The sequence below is a fragment of the Leuciscus leuciscus genome (genome assembly GCF_965113295.1).
Source record: "Leuciscus leuciscus genome assembly, chromosome: 21".
Classification (NCBI taxonomy): Eukaryota; Metazoa; Chordata; class Actinopteri; order Cypriniformes; family Leuciscidae; genus Leuciscus; species Leuciscus leuciscus.
In genome coordinates, this window is record NC_138745.1 from 35,183,183 (window position 1) to 35,200,994 (window position 17,812).

Sequence of the window (17,812 nt, forward strand, 5' to 3'; positions counted from 1 at the left end):
TTTTATAAGCCAAAACTACATATAAAATCAGTTAATACTTTATCTTACTTTCTACTTTATCATACATGTATAATAGCTCATATATTTATCTTAACATGTTTGAAAGGAATTTGCAATCTGAATCACACAATATGGTTATTGACTACTGACATACTGCTTATTGTTTATGATCAAATGTAGATATCTTCTAAGTATTTGATCTGTAATATTTTGTTGTCATATCCAAACATATTTAGTAATAGAAACACGTTCAGAATATGGAATTTATAATAATAATAATAACTTAAACAGTTATCACGCTCTCATTCGAGGACAGTGTCAGATGACTGCCTGAATGTGAACTTGTTCTCTGTCCTACTGGCTCTTTAACTTCATTTTCTCTTCACCTTCTATAACTAAAAAAACTAGTACAATAAAATAAAATAAAAATCTGACCACTGACTGAACTTCACCCCATCTTGCTTTCAAAGAACAATTCAACTGAACAATTCAAAGCCTTTAGAATTAAAAGTAAAATAGCAAGACTCTTCTCATGCATATTCTCTAGCATATTGTCATAAGTTCACAATAGAAAAGAAGTAAAACGATTGCAAAGATAGCATTAAAAAGATAGCACTATGATCATTAAACATTCTCATACTTTTACTGAAAGAAAAAATATTATTAAAGGAAAAGGCCAACCATCATTTTTTTCTTTTCTCATTTACCTTTTGGATCATTAAGACCCTTTTCATACATGCCTTATAATCATTGCCTGAATAAAATATTAAACAACTTTTTTAAAGAAAATAAATGAGAATTACTCTCTAAAATCAAGGACCACAATGGAAATAAATGAATGCAACTTTATTCTGTTATCCTTGACAAAGAATTCGTAATGCAGTTGTATTGCTACTTTTTATGTCAAATAAACTCAAACGAAGAATATTTTGTTGCATGCATGTCTGAACATGCAATATATGCAAAGGAAAGAACATACCCTCTTCTGTAAAAAGAAGATGAAGAAGAAACTTTGCATTTTAAACAAAAAGCTGAGAAAATCACGTTTTTGTCAAAGACAAAATCTGGATCGGAATCAAAACATAGATGGAGTAGATCGAGTCCATCAACACTCCCAAAGCTTCACAGTCCTATAGCTCGTCCTGGGTCGACATTTCTTTCAGTAACATTAGGCACTTTTGAACTATGTATTAATGTAGTAACAATTAATGCAAATTATTAAACAATAAATCCATTATGCTACACTGTAAATGATTTCTGTTGTTTTCACAGCATTATAGTGTTTTTCTCAACAGTTTCTTGCTGTATAACCTATGTACAGTATGTTACTGTAGATTTTGTTGCTTTCACAGTATTATTTTGTATTTTCAACATGTACTGTGCACACAGTTGACAGTATGTTACTGTAGATTTTCAATGCATTCTGGGAAATTATTAGTTACTGTAAATCTAAATACAGCAGTGCAAATTGACCGCGAAAAACACCACACAAAATTCCACAAGTATAATTGCTAGCCTACTAACGTTATCCTTACATAAAACATTTTCAGGACTGGGTGACCATTAACAGTCTTAATTTCTGTCAGTGGGGGGAGCATGAGAGCGCATTTGAATGAGTTTTTCTGTGTCAGTGCATCGTGTAGACCTGTCGTTTCTGCCGACCTGGAACTTCGTCATATGGTAAGTAATAAATCTTAATATTTGTATGCATGGATTCTAGCTAATAACTTTAAAATTATTTAGAGAGTATAGCTGACCAGGATTTAGATATTTAATTTAATTTATTCTCAACATTTTACTATAAGCTGTGTACAATATGATAGGCTACTCTAGGTTTCAATGTAGTTTGGGGCATTGGGACATGTAACGTTAACTGTAAATTTAAATACAGTAGGCCTAGTACGAAATGACCGCGAAAAATAACCACAAGCTGCCGTTTTATGAATAACTCTTCAGTTCCCTGAGTAACGTTGAGAGCGCAGGCCTTTGCATCGCGTCGCTGTGTCTGTCGGCGAAGTTTTCGCCATAAATATCTGGTTAGTGATGAATCTTTATATTTTTTTTTATGCAAACTAAATAGTAGCAGGTTAATGTTAGTTTAGAAGAACTGCCCGCGGCTTATGTTCTATAACGCCTGTAACGCGGATTTCCTTCATGTTGATAGCTAGCCTACTTGATTAATAAATGTAATTTTATAAACATAGATTGCATATGTAGCCTCTTATAAGGTCAGAATGATCTAATAATTGTGTTATCTACCATTTTAAGTCGGTGGAAGCGCCTGCGCGTTCATTGTTATATCATACGGTTGGGAATTGAAAATCGATCAATGTATCCTGAAATTGGATATCCAAGGTTAGGATTCGGATTCTTGTTATAAAATTAAATTTTCGATTCCTCTTATTGATTTATTCGCGATTATTTTTGTCTAAATCAGAATTTTCTTTTACACGTCTGGGAGGACCTGACCTGGCGATCTGCCAGGACCTTGTGCAGTTACCTCAGTCCATGTTCATTCACACACTTTTGTTACAAATTGATTTCTATTAGTAACACCAATGGCTTTTTATTTTGCACAAGTGATGGTTTATTACAGATGATGCGACATATTGTGATCACTCTTGATTCAGTTGGAAAATATTTAAATTTTTTGTGTGTTTACAGGTTTCTTGTCAGGATAAATCCTGAAAATTCGAAATGAACATCACAGTTCCAGGTGAGCAGAAAGAGTTGTTCGGAGGAAGACCATGGCCTTGAATCCACACATTGCATCTTACATCAGGGACTTTGCAGAATATGATTGGCAAAATCATTAAGGTAAGAGTAACATTAGGGATGTGCAGCGGAGCCCATATCTGTAGAAATTATTTGTGTCTGAATCTGTATTTAGAAAAATCCAAAAAGGGTGGAAATGACTTAAACCATACATTTTTCAAATTGATAGTCTGTTTTAAAATGTAATTATGTTCCCTTCACAGTTTCCATTTAATAAATATGCCTTGTATAAGTCAAATAATTTGTATTTTTATATTATAATTGTAACATCTCTTTAAATAAGTTTTAATTAAAACATGAAATGGTAAAAATAGGGTTGAGTGATATGGTCAAAAATCATCTTGATAAAATGTTTCATATCAGTCAGTGTTGATCATTATCACAATCAATGTCAAATATTTATTTATTTTAAGTTTTAAATGTTCTCAAACATACATTAAATAATGAAGACAACAGGTAAAGTTAAAATATAATGAAATGTAATAGGGGTGGGAATCTTTTGATTCAACAATTCGATTCAAATCGATTCTTTGGGTCACGATTTGATTCAAAAGAGGCGGTACTTTTGAAATTGGGAATTCTCTTTTGAATCAAATTTCAATTTGATATATGCATAGAATAGATTTAAAATCTATGATCAAATCTAAAATCAAATCTATGCATATATCTAAATGAAATTTGATTCAAAATCGAGAATCGAACAGAAGAGAAATGATCAGCAGCTACTGTTATCCCCAATCAAGATGGAGTTATTTAGTTCAAATTATACACACCTCATATCTGCGTTAATTTAATCTAACCCGCTGCCACTCAGCGTTCACATTCACCTCTCACGGCGTGAGCCCAGCTAACAATTTTACGTTCTGGGAACGTTAGTTTTTGGTTCCCAGAACGTTCCCGGAATGTTCCCAAGAACGTTCCCTATTGGTTATGCAGGAAAGTTTTCTTTACGTTAATAGAACGTTCCCTATAGGTTAGGGGAACGTTCCCGGAACGTTGCCGAAAGGTTCTCGGAACGTTCCCGGAAGGTTCTCCTAACGTCTACACATCCTGATATGCCTGTACACAAATTATAGGTCTACAAACAACATATTCTACATTGTTTATTGTTCAAACACTTAAAAATCCTATGAATATATTATTACAATAAATTGAATTTACAGAAACTATCATTAATAAGTAAATCAATCAGTTTGTATTAAATAAATAAATCAGCACACAATCCATGTTTTTGTTGATTCATTGTTTAATTATCAACCTAAAATAAGTCATCAAAACGTCTCGGTTACGGATGTAACCCTCGTTCCCTGAGTGGGAACGGAGACGTTACGTCGGATGACGACGATTGGGGTTTCGCTTAGAAGCCTATCACCTTCGAGTATATAAAACGAGCCAATGGCAATGAAATGCCATGGGTCTGCGGAATTTGCATAGCGTAACTCCGCCCGCCGCAGGGGGTATATAAGGAAGTACGCTGGCAGAATGCAGATATGTCTTCGCTGAGGAGTCGAGACTGGACCCAGGCGTTTTTCAGCGGTACAGCGGAAGTGGCAGGAAGACGTAACGTCTCCGTTCCCACTCAGGGAACGAGGGTTACATCCGTAACCGAGACGTTCCCTTTCGTGGTCACTCCGAGTTACGTCGGATGACGACGATTGGGGTTCCAGTCTAATCACGCCACCTCGGTTGTCTTCCAGTGCCCTGCTTAAGTCTGAGCTCCCTGTTGTGTGACTGGCACGAACGAAGGAGTCCTACTTAACACAGGGATACCAAGGAACACTGGGAAGCATATCTCCAGAGAGAGAGATATGCAATCATGCCCAGCCATTGATGGGGGGGACTTAGAATACACATATGACCCGGAGGGATGCATATGGAATAACGCTGGGGTGTCCAGCCCCAGGTGGAATATTTAAACCCCAGGGGAGGCAAGGTGGCTTGCCAAGGGAAAGACACACGCTCACGAAGAGACTTACAGTGGAATACACATGTGGGGGTCGCCCAGAGGGGGGACCATACACATGGAGGCACCTAGTCAAGCGCAAAAGCTGCGTTATGGCAAAATGGCATAAGTCAGGCGTTGACGTACCAGTGCTGGAGGAACTCAGAGCTTATCAGACTCACCTGAGAAGAAAGTCGCACGTATCCCGTCCGTGGAGAGGAATGGCGAGCAAGCGAAGACACCTGAGCAGAATCTAGCACCGGCTGGTTGAAGAGAGTACATGAGAAGAAACTGGCTCTACTCGGAGATTATAGAATCTCGCGAATGTGTTGGGTGTCGCCCAGCCTGCAGCTCTACAAATGTCTGTTAGCGAGGCGCCATGCGCTAGAGCCCAAGAGGAAGCCACACTACGAGTGGAGTGGGCTTTCACACCAAGGGGGCATTGACGACCTTGCTGCTGGTATGCCAAAGCAATGGTATCCACTATCCAGTGAGATAGCCTTTGCTTTGAGAGAGCCTTTCCCTTCAGCTTCCCACCATAACAGACAAAGAGCTGGTCTGAGGTCCTGAAACACCGCGTTCTGTCTACGTAAGCACGAAGGGCGCGTACTGGACAGAGCAGTGCCAAGGCTGGGTCTGCCTCCTCCAAGGGCAGCGCTTGCAGGTTCACTACCTGGTCTCGAAAAGGTGTGGTAGGAACCTTGGGCACGTATCCAAGCCGGGTCTCAGGATCACGTGAGAGTTAGCCGGCCCGAATTCCAGGCACGCTTCGTCAAGAGGCACGCTTCCAGGCACGCTTCCCCAGAGACTTACCATCAACTGCTTCGTGATGTGCGGCAATGGCGGCAACATACACCTTCAGGGTGGAGGGAGACAGCCTTCGCTCCAACCCTTCTTGCAGGAAGGAAAGCACGACACTGATGGGGCATTTCGTGGGTTCTTGATGTTTAGAAGAACACCAGTTGACGAAGAGGTTCCACTTCAACGCATAGAGATGTCTCGTGGACGATGCTCTAGCGGAAGTGATGGTAGCCACCACCGCAGGTGGTAGGGTACTCAAACCTGCCTCGTCCCGTCCAGGAGCCACACGTGGAGGTTCCAGAGATCGGGATGAGGGTGCCAAAGGGTGCCCCGTCCCTGAGAAAGGAGGTCCTTCCTCAGAGGAATTGGCCAGGGAGGTGCTGTCGCGAGGAGTACTAGTTCGGAGAACCAGGTCCGGTTGTGCCAATACGGGGCAACCAAAATGACCTGCTCCTTGTCCTCCCTGATCTTGCGCAAGGTCTGCGCAAGAAGGCTCACTGGGGGAAACGCATACTTGCGTAGGCCCCGCGGCCAGCTGTGCGCCAGTGCATCCGTGCCGAGCGTGCCCTCGGTCAGGGAATAATACAGGTCGCAGTGGGACGAGTCGTGGGAGGCAAACAGATCTACCTGTGCGTCCCCGAACTGATCCCAAATCAGCTGGACCGACTGGGGATGGAGTCTCCATTCTCCAGCGAGAGGCCGAAGCAGAGACAGCTCGTCGGCCGCCTGGTTCAAGTCTCCCGGGATATAAATGGCTCGAAGCGACCTCAGATGCTTCTGACTCCATATGAGGAGGTGGCGAGCGAGTTGCGACATACGGCGGGAGCGTAGACCACCTTGATGGTTGATGTACGCTACTGTCGCGGTATTGTCTGATCGGACTAGTACGTGCTGACCCCTGAGCAGCGCATGGAAGCGGTGCAGGGCGAGACGTACAGCCAGCAACTCGAGGCAATTGACATGCCAAAGGCGCTGGGGTCCTGTCCAGGAGCCCGCGGCAGCATGACCATTGCACATGGCGCCCCAGCCCGTGTTGGAGGCATCTGTTGATACAACAACATGCCGGGAAACTCGTTCTAAGGGCACTCCGGCCCGTAGAAAACTGAGGTTCGACCACGGGGTGAAGGTCTGACGGCAGGCTGGAGTCACTGGGACTTGGAGCGTGCCGTGTTGCCATGCCCACCTCGGGACTCGATCGCGAAGCCAAAGCTGAAGCGGTCTCATATGAAGCAATCCCAGCGGCGTTACTGCGGCTGCGGATGCCATATGCCCCAGGAGCCTCTGAAAAAGTTTCAGTGGAACCGCACTCTTGCCCTCGAACTGACGAAGACAAGTCAGCAGTGACTGCGCGCGCTCGCTCGTAAGCTGCGCGCACATGACGACCGAGTCGATCTCCATACCGAGAAAAGAGATCCTCTGCACGGGGCAGAGTTTGCTCTTCTCCCAGTTGACCCGAAGGCCCAGACGGACTAAGTGCCGGAGCACTAGGTCCCTGTGTTCGCAAACCTGGTCTCGAGAGTGAGCTAGGATTAGCCAGTCGTCGAGATAGTTCAGGATGCGAACCCCGTGTTCCCGGAGGGGAACAAGGGCTGCCTCGACGACCTTCGTAAAGACGCGAGGAGACAGGGCTAGCCCGAAAGGGAGAACCGCGTACTGGTATGCCTGCCCCTCGAAAGCAAACCGTAGAAACGGTCTGTGTCGAGGTAAAATGGAGACATGGAAGTAGGCGTCCTTCAGGTCGATCGCTGCAAACCAATCCTGCGGCCGCACACACTGGAGGATGTGTTTGGCCGTTAGCATCTTGAACGGCAGCCTGTGAAGGGAGCGGTTCAAGACGCGCAGGTCGAGGATTGGCCGTAACCCACCGGACTTCTTGGGTACAATGAAGTAAGGGCTGTAGAAGCCGGACTTCATCTCGGCTGGAGGGACAACCTCGATCGCACCCTTCGCCAGTAGGGTAGCGACCTCCGCTCTCATGACAGGGGCATTGCCACCGACCAAAGTGAAGCGGACTCCGCTGAAGCGGGGAGGAGATCGCGCGAACTGAATCGCGTAGCCGAGCCTGATGGTTCTCGCGACCCAGCGGGACAGTCTGGGAAGCTCTAGCCAGGCCTCCAGAGAGTGCACCAGCGGGGTCATACGAACCACAGACGTACCGTCGGTGGGGCAGCGAGGCGGAATGACCGGCACCGGCGAGGGTGGCATAGCGGCCCTGTGTGGGGGCACGGTCATTAGCCGCGTCCTGCCAGAGGAGGCCAGGGGAGGGCGCGCGTCCCACGGGGGCGTGCTCTGGCAGGGGTCTGGCGACAGAGGGGGATGAGAGGAGCGTGGCCCGTGGGCGGCGCGTGCTGTCATCCCGCACCTCTGGAACAGAGGAGGGCGGCGGTGGCGGGACCCGAGGGTGGCGCGCACTGCGGCTCTCGGGCTCTGTTGGCTCAGGATTGGGGGTCTTTAACCACATTAGGGTACTGCTCGTCGTGGGACGAGCAGCGGGGAGTGGAGAACAAAAGATTCTCCCCCGGCCCTCCACCGGGGGAAGGAGTGGCCCTGCTACCAGCTCCTGTACAGAAAAGAGTGCCAAACCTGAGCTGCCCGTCTCAGGAGCGCCGCTTAGCCTGGCGTTTAGCGGGCTGCGGGGCTGGAGAGGGCTGTGGCGCCTTCCTACGGCTTCCTCCACGACGCGGCCCAGATGAAGGCTGCTGCTGGGGCCGTGCGGGAGGGGCGGGAGCCGCGGGATGGCGCCCTCGGCGGCGAGCAGGCTGAGGATTCTGTGCCGACGGCTGAGCAGCAGAGCGTCGGGGCAGAATGTGCTTAATCGCCTCAGTCTGCTTCTGAGCAGTCGAGAACTGTTGGGCAAAGTCCTCGACTGCACCGCCGAAAAGGCCGGCCTGGGATATGGGAGCGTCAAGCAGACGAGTCCGCTCGGGCTCACGCATATCAGCCAGGTTCAGCCAGAGATGTCTCTCCTGGACCACAGCTGTGGACATCACCAAACCCAGGGAGCGCGCGGTCACCTTCGTCGCCCGGAGAGCGAGGTCGGTGGCGGCGCGCAGCTCATCGAAGAGCCCTGGGTCTGTCCTACCCTCGTGCATGTCACAAAGCATCTTGGCCTGGTAGACCTGTAAGATGGCCATGGCATGCAAAGAGGCAGCTGCCTGTCCCGCCGCTCTGTAAGATTTCGCCACCATGGTAGACGAGAATCTACAGGCTTTGGACGGGTGCTTAGGATCACCACGTGATGAAGCGCTTGTCGGACACAGCTGCATCGCGACAGAACGTTCAACCGTGGGAATCCCAGTGTACCCACAAGCATCAGCTCTATCGAGGGGAGGAAAGGCGGAGAAAGCCGACGAACGATCGCGGGAAGACATGGGAGCCTTCCAGGACCGCGTGACTTCCTCATGCACTTCCGGGAAGAACGGTATTGGGGTTGGGCGGCGACGGGTGTCAGCGGCCGCTCCCAAAAACCAATCATCCAGCCGCGAGCGCACCGGATCGGGTGGCGGGGACCACTCCAGCCCAATGGCCGCGGCTGCCCGGGAAAGCATGGCAGTCAGCTCGGGATCAGACTCGGGCAATGCTGACACGCCCGAAGGCGGCAACACAGCCGAATCCTCACTTCCCGAGGACTCACGCCCACCTTGTGATGCCGCGATCGACATCGTATCCTCTTCTGGAGCGCCAAACGAAACGCGCGGGGCCTCCGTAGAGGAACCAGCGGTCTCAGTTTGAACACTCGCGGGTACCGATGCTGAAGAGGGGTGTGCGGACCGTGGACGTGTCGGCGGTATGTCCCGCACAGTCACCCTCAGGTCACCCTGGCCACCAGCCGAAGTACAGCCTCTCGGGGAGACCGTAGATCGGGGTGTGGATGAGGGGACTCTCGCTCTGACGAGCTCATTGAGTCTCGACCGCAGCATGGAGATGGTCATGTTCCCGCAATGGGAACATGAGTCATCCACAAACGCTGCTTCAGCGTGAGCAACGCCCAAACACGCTAAGCAGCGATTGTGCCCATCAGAAAAGAATATGTCGCGACCGCAACCAGAAGTGCACGGGCGAGGCATCTTTAAAAAGACGTGCCGCGTGCAATGCTCTTTTTGTGAGAGGAAAAACTCCGCGGATGTTGAAGCGAACAGGGAGAAACACACTATCTGTCAGATCACTGAACAGATCAGCAGGGTAGTGAGCACTCGCTGAAATCGCCGTCACACCAACACCGGAGAGTTCGCTCGTCTCGAAGGGATGAGAAGAATAACTCAGAATATTTGGCTTGCAGGAGTGGAGAAGTTCTCAGCTCCGAAGCGAAAACATATCTGCATTCTGCCAGCGTACTTCCTTATATACCCCCTGCGGCGGGCGGAGTTACGCTATGCAAATTCCGCAGACCCATGGCATTTCATTGCCATTGGCTCGTTTTATATACTCGAAGGTGATAGGCTTCTAAGCGAAACCCCAATCGTCGTCATCCGACGTAACTCGGAGTGACCACGAAAGGGAAACAGCGTTAGCAAAATGTATTCAGGAACAGTAATTTACATTTAATATTTCAAACATGAAAATATTTCAATAAATAAAACTACACAAACATTTTAATTAAAACTATCTTTTTGCAAACTGTAGCCTATAACTTAGAACAAAATTGAAAAAGTCTTCATTTATATACAATATACATGAATGTGCCAATCTTCACTCCGCTCAAAACATTTAAACTCCCAACACCATCTGCAAATTTAACAAGAAAATAAAAAGACAACGCGTTACATGTACACACAATCCCATGCCAAAATTCAAGCCCTGTAATGGCATTAATATTCATCCGGAGCAAATGAAAAGAGTGAGGTGGGATTGTGTGTCACAAGCTGTAGGAGATATGAGAGCACGAGCGCTGCTGGTATCGTGTATTTATTCAGATATTTCAGCATCAATGTGTATAGAAAAATGTATATATTTGAAAACACTACATTGCATTTATTTATATTGCACTATTTATTATTTCAGACTACAAATCAAAAAAGGAATGTTTTATATAGGGGTAAGGATACCCATTAAGCCTATGTACCCTTTAAGCCCACTTTCGACTCTGAAGTCAAATAAAAAACAGAGAAAATAATATTCAAGTCTAGTGAACTCTGACCTGCGAATTCGCTCTACATATAACGTATAAGTCTCACCTCCAATGAAGAATTTGAAAACCTGTAACTGCTGTGTTGTTTATGAGAGAGAAAGAGAAAAAAAGTTTGAAACTACTATCAAATTTTTTTTTTTTATCTGTGACTTTACACCTACAAATTCCACCGTCACAGGTGCTCAGTTTTGCTATAATGATGCCCTCACAGAACATGGTAATAATCAGCCACCCATTCAAAAGCAAAGGTCGGTGTAGTTTACAGGAACATCTGTCCAGGCCAACATCTGATGCCTTGATGCCTTCCGCTGGGATCCCAGAAAACCTGAAAAAAAAAAATATATATTACAGTTCAAAATCTATCATACATACATCTCATCTGGTATCACAAATTATCATTCCAAGTTCACTTTAAGATATGCTCAATATTAGGGCTGCACAATATTGAAAAATTTAGAGTTTATTTAGGTGATATCAGCCGTATGGTTTAGTGCATGCGCGGCTCCAGGTTTGTATCTGGTAAATTACCCCACTAATAATGCCCAGAATGGTACCAAACTTCTACAGTAGTACACAGGGTTTCTGCAGGGTTTGGTCAGTCAAATTTAAGACTTTTTAAGACCTTTTTATGACCATTATGATTGAAATTTATGACCTACACGAATTACGAAAAATCATTAAAATTCCTTTCAAAAGTTTTTTTTTTTAATTGACTTTCATTGAAAGTAACAAGATGTATTATTTAAATGCCTAAAGACAGCTCCAACGCCTTCTTACCCAGTGTGCAATATGCTTGATACTGATTATTTGCAACAGGCTTGAGCCAACTACTAAACACACCATCTTTGAGCCATGGCTCGTTAAATGTACACTTTCCCATTGTGATAGACCGGGAGATTTCAGTTAGGGCTGGGCAATATGGCCAAAAACAATTATCACGATAATTGTTTTATATTAGTCAATATCGATAATTATCACGATAAATGTCAAATCTTTATTTCTTTCAAGTTTAAAGGCAGACTGTTGCTTCTAAGTGAAAGTTGTAGAAACCAGAGCTTTAATTGTGGTTTTAAACTAACTTTACTCTTTATTGTCAGAAAATATAATGACAAACACTTGCTAAAACAGGTGAACATTTCACAAATCTGAGGTAGGACATTCAAACATTTGTTATTTGTCCTTAACAAAATAAATATCTTTATTGGGAAAATAATTACTTAGTTTCTGCATGTGCTAATAGGGGCCAAGTCTTGAAACAGGTTTGTGTTGCCTAACTTTGATGGCACATATCTTCAGGAAATGTATGAAAAACAGTAGCCTAAATACATTATTAAATACTGTAAATATTCCATTAGTCCTTTAATACATTATCAGCACTAATAATATAATAAAATTCAATATGTATATCCCACATGGTGCAGTTAATATTACTAGGCTAACGTTACAGTAAATCCATGATAAATGATGGGAGATTGTAGACGGAAAAGCCTTCAGACTGTATCGTTGTGCAGAGTTTCTCCTGTTGGTCAGCGCTGTTTAATCTGCCTTTAAACTGGTTTAAATCACTGAGACAGTGTGTTCTTCGCTGAATTCAAGCACTTCTCACTGGATCTTGTGACCGAGACCGATCAGAGTAAACGCATCAGTTCTATTGAGCTCGCGCTGCGCTGCCATTTGGACTTGGAGCCGAGCGGGTAAATGGTTCGTGTGGCGCGCGTTTCAAATGAGCGTTCCGCTTTTGGCGCATTTAACCTGTGCATTTAACATTATGCCGCCAGCGCATTTTCAGGCCAGGGGGAAAAAGCAATGGTAGAACCAACGAGCATATCAATTTAAGACGTGGCTAAATGAAATTTATGACCTTGTATGGAAAATCCGGACGTTTTTATGACTTTTTATGGCCTAAAATTCTGATGATTAAATTTAAGACGTTTTATGACTTTTTATGACTCCGCGGAAACCCTGAGTACAAATAGGTTCTGTACTCATTAAACGAGGCATTGGAAAGTTTGTAAGTACATCATGTTCCCTTTTCTGATATTTTAGCATTCGTGACATTTTAATTAAAACAGAAATAAGAATTTTAGTGTAATAAGCGAAAATTAACAGTAAACCGAGATCACCTACCGCTGCAGATGTGTACGGAAGTGAAAAGCGGAAATGCTTAGACCTCTTTCCGGTTCGACCGCTGGGCGCTCCGCATAACCCCTATTGGGGGGATTTTGTAGAGGAGTGAACCTGCATAGAAAATTACAATAGATAACAAGCATAGATAAATACAATAGAAGAAAAATACAGTTGAAATAAGCAGTGCATTATGTTTTTCAGTTAAATCTGAAAACATCAGGTACAGAAATTGAATTATCAAAATGTAAAATAAGTCTTCACTGTAAAAATAAAATAACTATAAATTAATTAAATGTATCTTTGCTAAAGCTACAAGTAATTTTCTCTTTTGATGTTTGATCACCATTGGCGACACAAACAGCTGCGGGTACGTTAGGCTACTGTCCCTTTAAGACGAATGCGCAGACCTAATATAAATGACACGCATCTGTTTTCTTTCTGTTTAAAACACACAAGACTGTTTACGAGGAAACTCGCCAAGATGGGCATTTTGACTTCATTTTGCGTGCACGTGTCCGTTTAAGCTCAAAAGAAAGGGAAAGAGAACTGAATTTGGCTAAACTCACCTTCTTCATCTACTGACTATGGATGGCATCAAGGTCTTGTCCTGAAGAATCACAGGGCCAAACAATAGGGATTATATCTCATCTGGTAACAAGAGCATAGCCATAACTTTAAGAACTCTAATGATATATTTACCCCCTGATATTGCATTGGGGATATCAATTCAAACATTTTTAAAGGCTAAGAGTATGAGCCACAGCTGCCCAAGATATCTGTGAAAAATAACTGACTAAAGTTGTCGACCCCCTGAACCACATTCAGCATTTAAAAGTACAAAGAATTTCAGTATTGATCAATAAAAAAAAACATACAAATACATAAATACCTTTGAGTTGGACAGTATGGTGTCAGTCTCATTGGCCAACATAATTCAAAACAGACCTAAAGAAATAAAATAAAATATACTAATGATCAGGATATCATGTTATCATAGTAGTTAAATGAATTATTATTATAACTATGACCATTATAATATTGTATTAGTCGCCTATTATTTAGCTGATTATTTAGCCTACAGGCTTCTCAAGGACAATCTCACTGAAAAACCCTGGGGTTAATGATTTTAAAATGTGAGACTTATTTCAAAAGCATAAATCTTACAGACCCCAAACCTTTGAACAGTAGTGCACTGTATGTTTGAGGTGGTTTTGCTTACTAGTCATATGGTTCATAGCCGTGGAGATTGTCTTGGACCGGGGGTGCAGCAGGCCATCACAGCATGATGATCTAGGAACATAACAAGCTATTTGTCACAGAGCCAACAATATTACATGGGATTGGTTTAATAAAAGGAACCAAGCTAGAACAGAGGTGAAATGCAGAAAAGATAAATATATAAAAATCTTAAGATAATATATTGTGAAATCAATGCATATGGAATTATTATCATGATTAAACAATAACTCACCCCTTGTTGTAGAGGATTTTTTTTCTCTCTCGCTATTCTGAAATCACATTTTAGCAATATTGGTAAGTGACGTCACTGATTAAGTTAACAATACAGTGCATTCTTTTAGGTTAAATAAATGAGCTTACTTCCAATCACCCATTGACAAATTACCAGCAAAACTATAAAAAACTGTTATCTACACTAAATATGTGTTTAAAAACCCAAACTTTCATAAATAAGACCTTAACTTAACGTAACTTAGGCCTAACGTTCTCTTCTGAAACCGGTTAGCTTAGATGCTAACGGACTTTTTCAAAGACACAAAACCATTTCTTTAAAGTAAATATTCAACAGAAGCGTGTCAATTACACGTAAGAAATGTGTCAGGGACGTTTGTGTGTATTATTTGTGAGATTTTGTTGACTAAACTTACCTGAAAGCAGTGAAACCAACAGCAACAGACGGGAGTTTTGTTGTTTGTCAGTTGTTGATGACGTTCCTGGTTTCCATCTGCTCTCGAGGAGCGCACGTGCGTGCTCCAGTGTTTGATTACGCGCATGCGCATTAAAACACTTCAAAGTCACGCAGCATTTAAATAAACATATAGAATTAAAATGTATAACATAATTTAAAATATCATTAATAAAAAGTTATTGCGAATAGATCTGAACGTTGTTGGTTATCTTATAACCTTAGGGGACCGTACTGACGACGTTGTCAGTTGGTAATCTGCCTGTTAAGTGATATTAAAATAATAACCTGCAGAGAACGTTCCCAGAACGTTCTCTTTAGGTTATAAAAATAAAACCTAAAAATAACCTGCAAGGAAACGTTCTGTGAAGGTTCTCTTTAGGTTATAAAAATAAAACCTAAAAATAACCTGCAGGAAACGTTCTGGGAAAGTTCTCTTTAGGTTATTAAATAACAACCTGCAGGGAACCTTCCCAGAACGTTCTCTTTAGGTTATAAAATTAAACCTAAAAATAACCTGCAGGGAACGTTCTGGGAAGGTTCTCTTTAGGTTATAAAAATAAACCTAAAAATAACCTGCAGGGAACGTTCTGGGAAGGTTCTCTTTAGGTTATAAAAATAAAACCTAAAAATAACCTGCAGGGAACGTTCTGGGAAGGTTCTCTTTAGGTTATAAAAATAAAACCTAAAAATAACCTGCAGGGAACGTTCTGGGAAGGTTCTCTTTAGGTTATAAAATTAAACCTAAAAATAACCTGCAGGGAACGTTCTGGGAAGGTTCTCTTTAGGTTATAAAAATAAAACCTAAAAATAACCTGCAGGGAACGTTCTGTGAAGGTTCTCTTTAGGTTATTAAATAACAACCTGCAGGGAACGTTCTGTGAAGGTTCTCTTTAGGTTATTAAATAACAACCTGCAGGGAACGTTCCCAGAACGTTCTCTTTAGGTTATAAAAATTAAACCTAAAAATAACCTACAGAGAACGTTCCTAGAACGTTCTTATTTGGTTCCCAAAAAAATAACCAAATGGGAACCATATGGGAACGTTAGGGGAACGTTCTGTGTTTGCTGGGAGCTCACGCACGTCTTTTTCATCATTAAAATTAGTAAGCATAAAGTCGACAGACATATCTATGAAAGGAACTGACTATCGTAAGCATTGTAAGCCTAAATTGATCGTAGAGACCATTGGTGGTAATTGCTCTATAATCAATTTAAGGTTACAATGCTTTGGGGAAACGCAGCCCTGATCAGTGGCCGATTGTTTGGAGTCAGAGAGATATAGAATATGGGCCATTGCCTTCTCAATATTTATTACTTTAGCTTCTGATACAGGACATGTTCATTCTCTTTTATAGAGTATTTGTTCGTTACCACAGAAAACCGCTTGCGTGTCCATGTTGAACGCGTTTCTTATATGTAAAAACTAAAGTAGCCTACCTAAGCTATTTTCTGTGAATGTGCGAGACTTCCGGTTCATTACCCGCTATATGGAAATAACCAGATGAATAACAAAGTGCTGTAAATAATAAAAATATTTGTGCTACAAACTAGTGTTTACAATTATGACAAATTCAATACATCAAAATATCAAGAAGCATAGCAAGCTTTTTTGTACAGCTAGAAATAACTATAAGCGTATGACACCGGAAGCCAGACACATTTCATTTATAGTAAATGGCCGTGCCCACTCTTCCGTGAAAAATAAGGTGGATTCCATAGGGAAAAAAAATTCTCCTAAAAAGGTGTTGATAATGTGAGTTAGTTTTTTTTTTATTATTAGTTGTTGTTTTTTGCCTCTGATTGATTTGTGCTTATCATTCCTTGCAGGATTATCAGAAATGCTGTCGCTCTTCTACCACTTGACACCATCACTACCCTCCTCACCTGGCCTTCATCCTCACCTGTCTTGCTTTCTTTCTAAGTTTCTTTTTTACCTGTTCAGGATCATTTTTGCATGAATTGAAATACATGAATTGTTCACTGATCTTAATTATTAAATATATATTGTTTATTAGTCTTCTTTTAAAACAGATTTTTATTGTTGTATTATATTACATTTTTATTACTAATGTATTGTTTAAAAATACACAATAAACCTTGTTGTGCAGTTAAAGCTTCAATTGTTCTTTTTTCTATTTCCCATTAACTGTTAAAATAATATTCCTACAGATTTTCTACATATTCTACAGGTAACACAGTAGCACTATAAAAGTAATACAATAACATTTCATAACTGTATAATACTATACAGTATTATTAAAAATCAACGGTGTAATACTGTGTTTTAACGTGGTAAAAAATTACAGTAAAATAATGTATTTAATTGTACAGTATGCTTAACACTACTGTATTTAGTGTTACAGTAATTTTACTGTTGAATGAAAATACAGCAACTACTGGATAATTGTTGCTAGTAAGTTACTGTTAATTTGACAATAATTTTTTTACAGTGTACATATCTGTGTGACAGATAACCACATTTTCATGATTATTTTTTGAATTAACAAGACATAACCTACCTGACCCCACTGGCAACTGTCCTTTGTTTGGGCTTGGCAGACAGGACAACCATATCACTGACCCGGCCTGGTGTAAGGACTGATTTTCATGCTAAAACAAAACGCACCCTGCAATAGAGCCATAAAATGCACCCTGGACAGCAGATAGCAAAGACAGAGCACAGAACCTTACCCTGCCCAAACTTATCTCCTTGTCTCCTTGTTTGACTTCAACTCATCCCCCCTCTCTCTCCCCCTCTCCCTCCTCAAGTCACTGAAAGTTCATTAAGAATGTCTATATATCAGATATGGTGTATCTTGTGAATATGTCGTTTTTTTCCTTTTCATGTTTGGTATCATTTTAAGTGTCTCTGTGATTGGTAAAATGGTCTTAATTTCATTGCAGTCATTGGTTTAACAAAACAGATTGAGAACTTAGGAGAATCCTGTTAACTCTCTGAGTGATATCTCTTTAAGATATCTCAAGGAACCAGGTGCTACCCCCCTGGGGTACATGGATTGGCCCAAACAACTCTAAACAACATTTGTATAACCCCTTTTGTTCTGGTCTGGTTATTTAAGGCGAGGGGACAGAGCAATCTTTGGGACTCTTT

At 42.4% G+C, this 17,812-nt stretch overlaps 1 protein-coding gene and 3 long non-coding RNA genes across 8 annotated transcripts in view; 1 reads left to right on the plus strand and 3 right to left on the minus strand.

Annotated features, from left to right (window-relative positions):
* LOC309485166 (uncharacterized protein) overlaps nt 1-17,812 on the minus strand; it is a 198,682-nt gene that overhangs the window by 33,889 nt on the left and 146,981 nt on the right. The window lies entirely within an intron of this gene.
* LOC309485238 lies at nt 1,630-17,101 on the plus strand. Its single transcript, XR_014201113.1, has 3 exons — nt 1,630-1,680; nt 2,665-2,817; nt 16,528-17,101. It is a non-coding gene; the product is annotated as an uncharacterized lncRNA (long non-coding RNA).
* LOC309485226 lies at nt 10,056-14,707 on the minus strand. 2 transcript variants are annotated; one of them, XR_014201095.1, is made up of 7 exons: nt 14,660-14,682; nt 14,245-14,281; nt 13,993-14,063; nt 13,663-13,718; nt 13,340-13,421; nt 12,774-12,884; nt 10,056-10,971 (listed from the first exon to the last, which is right to left on the minus strand). It is a non-coding gene; the product is annotated as an uncharacterized lncRNA (long non-coding RNA). The 2 variants fall into 2 exon arrangements; XR_014201096.1 differs by having other exon boundaries at nt 10,057-10,971; nt 14,245-14,707.
* LOC309485232 lies at nt 15,126-15,765 on the minus strand. Its single transcript, XR_014201105.1, has 3 exons — nt 15,562-15,765; nt 15,263-15,393; nt 15,126-15,203 (listed from the first exon to the last, which is right to left on the minus strand). It is a non-coding gene; the product is annotated as an uncharacterized lncRNA (long non-coding RNA).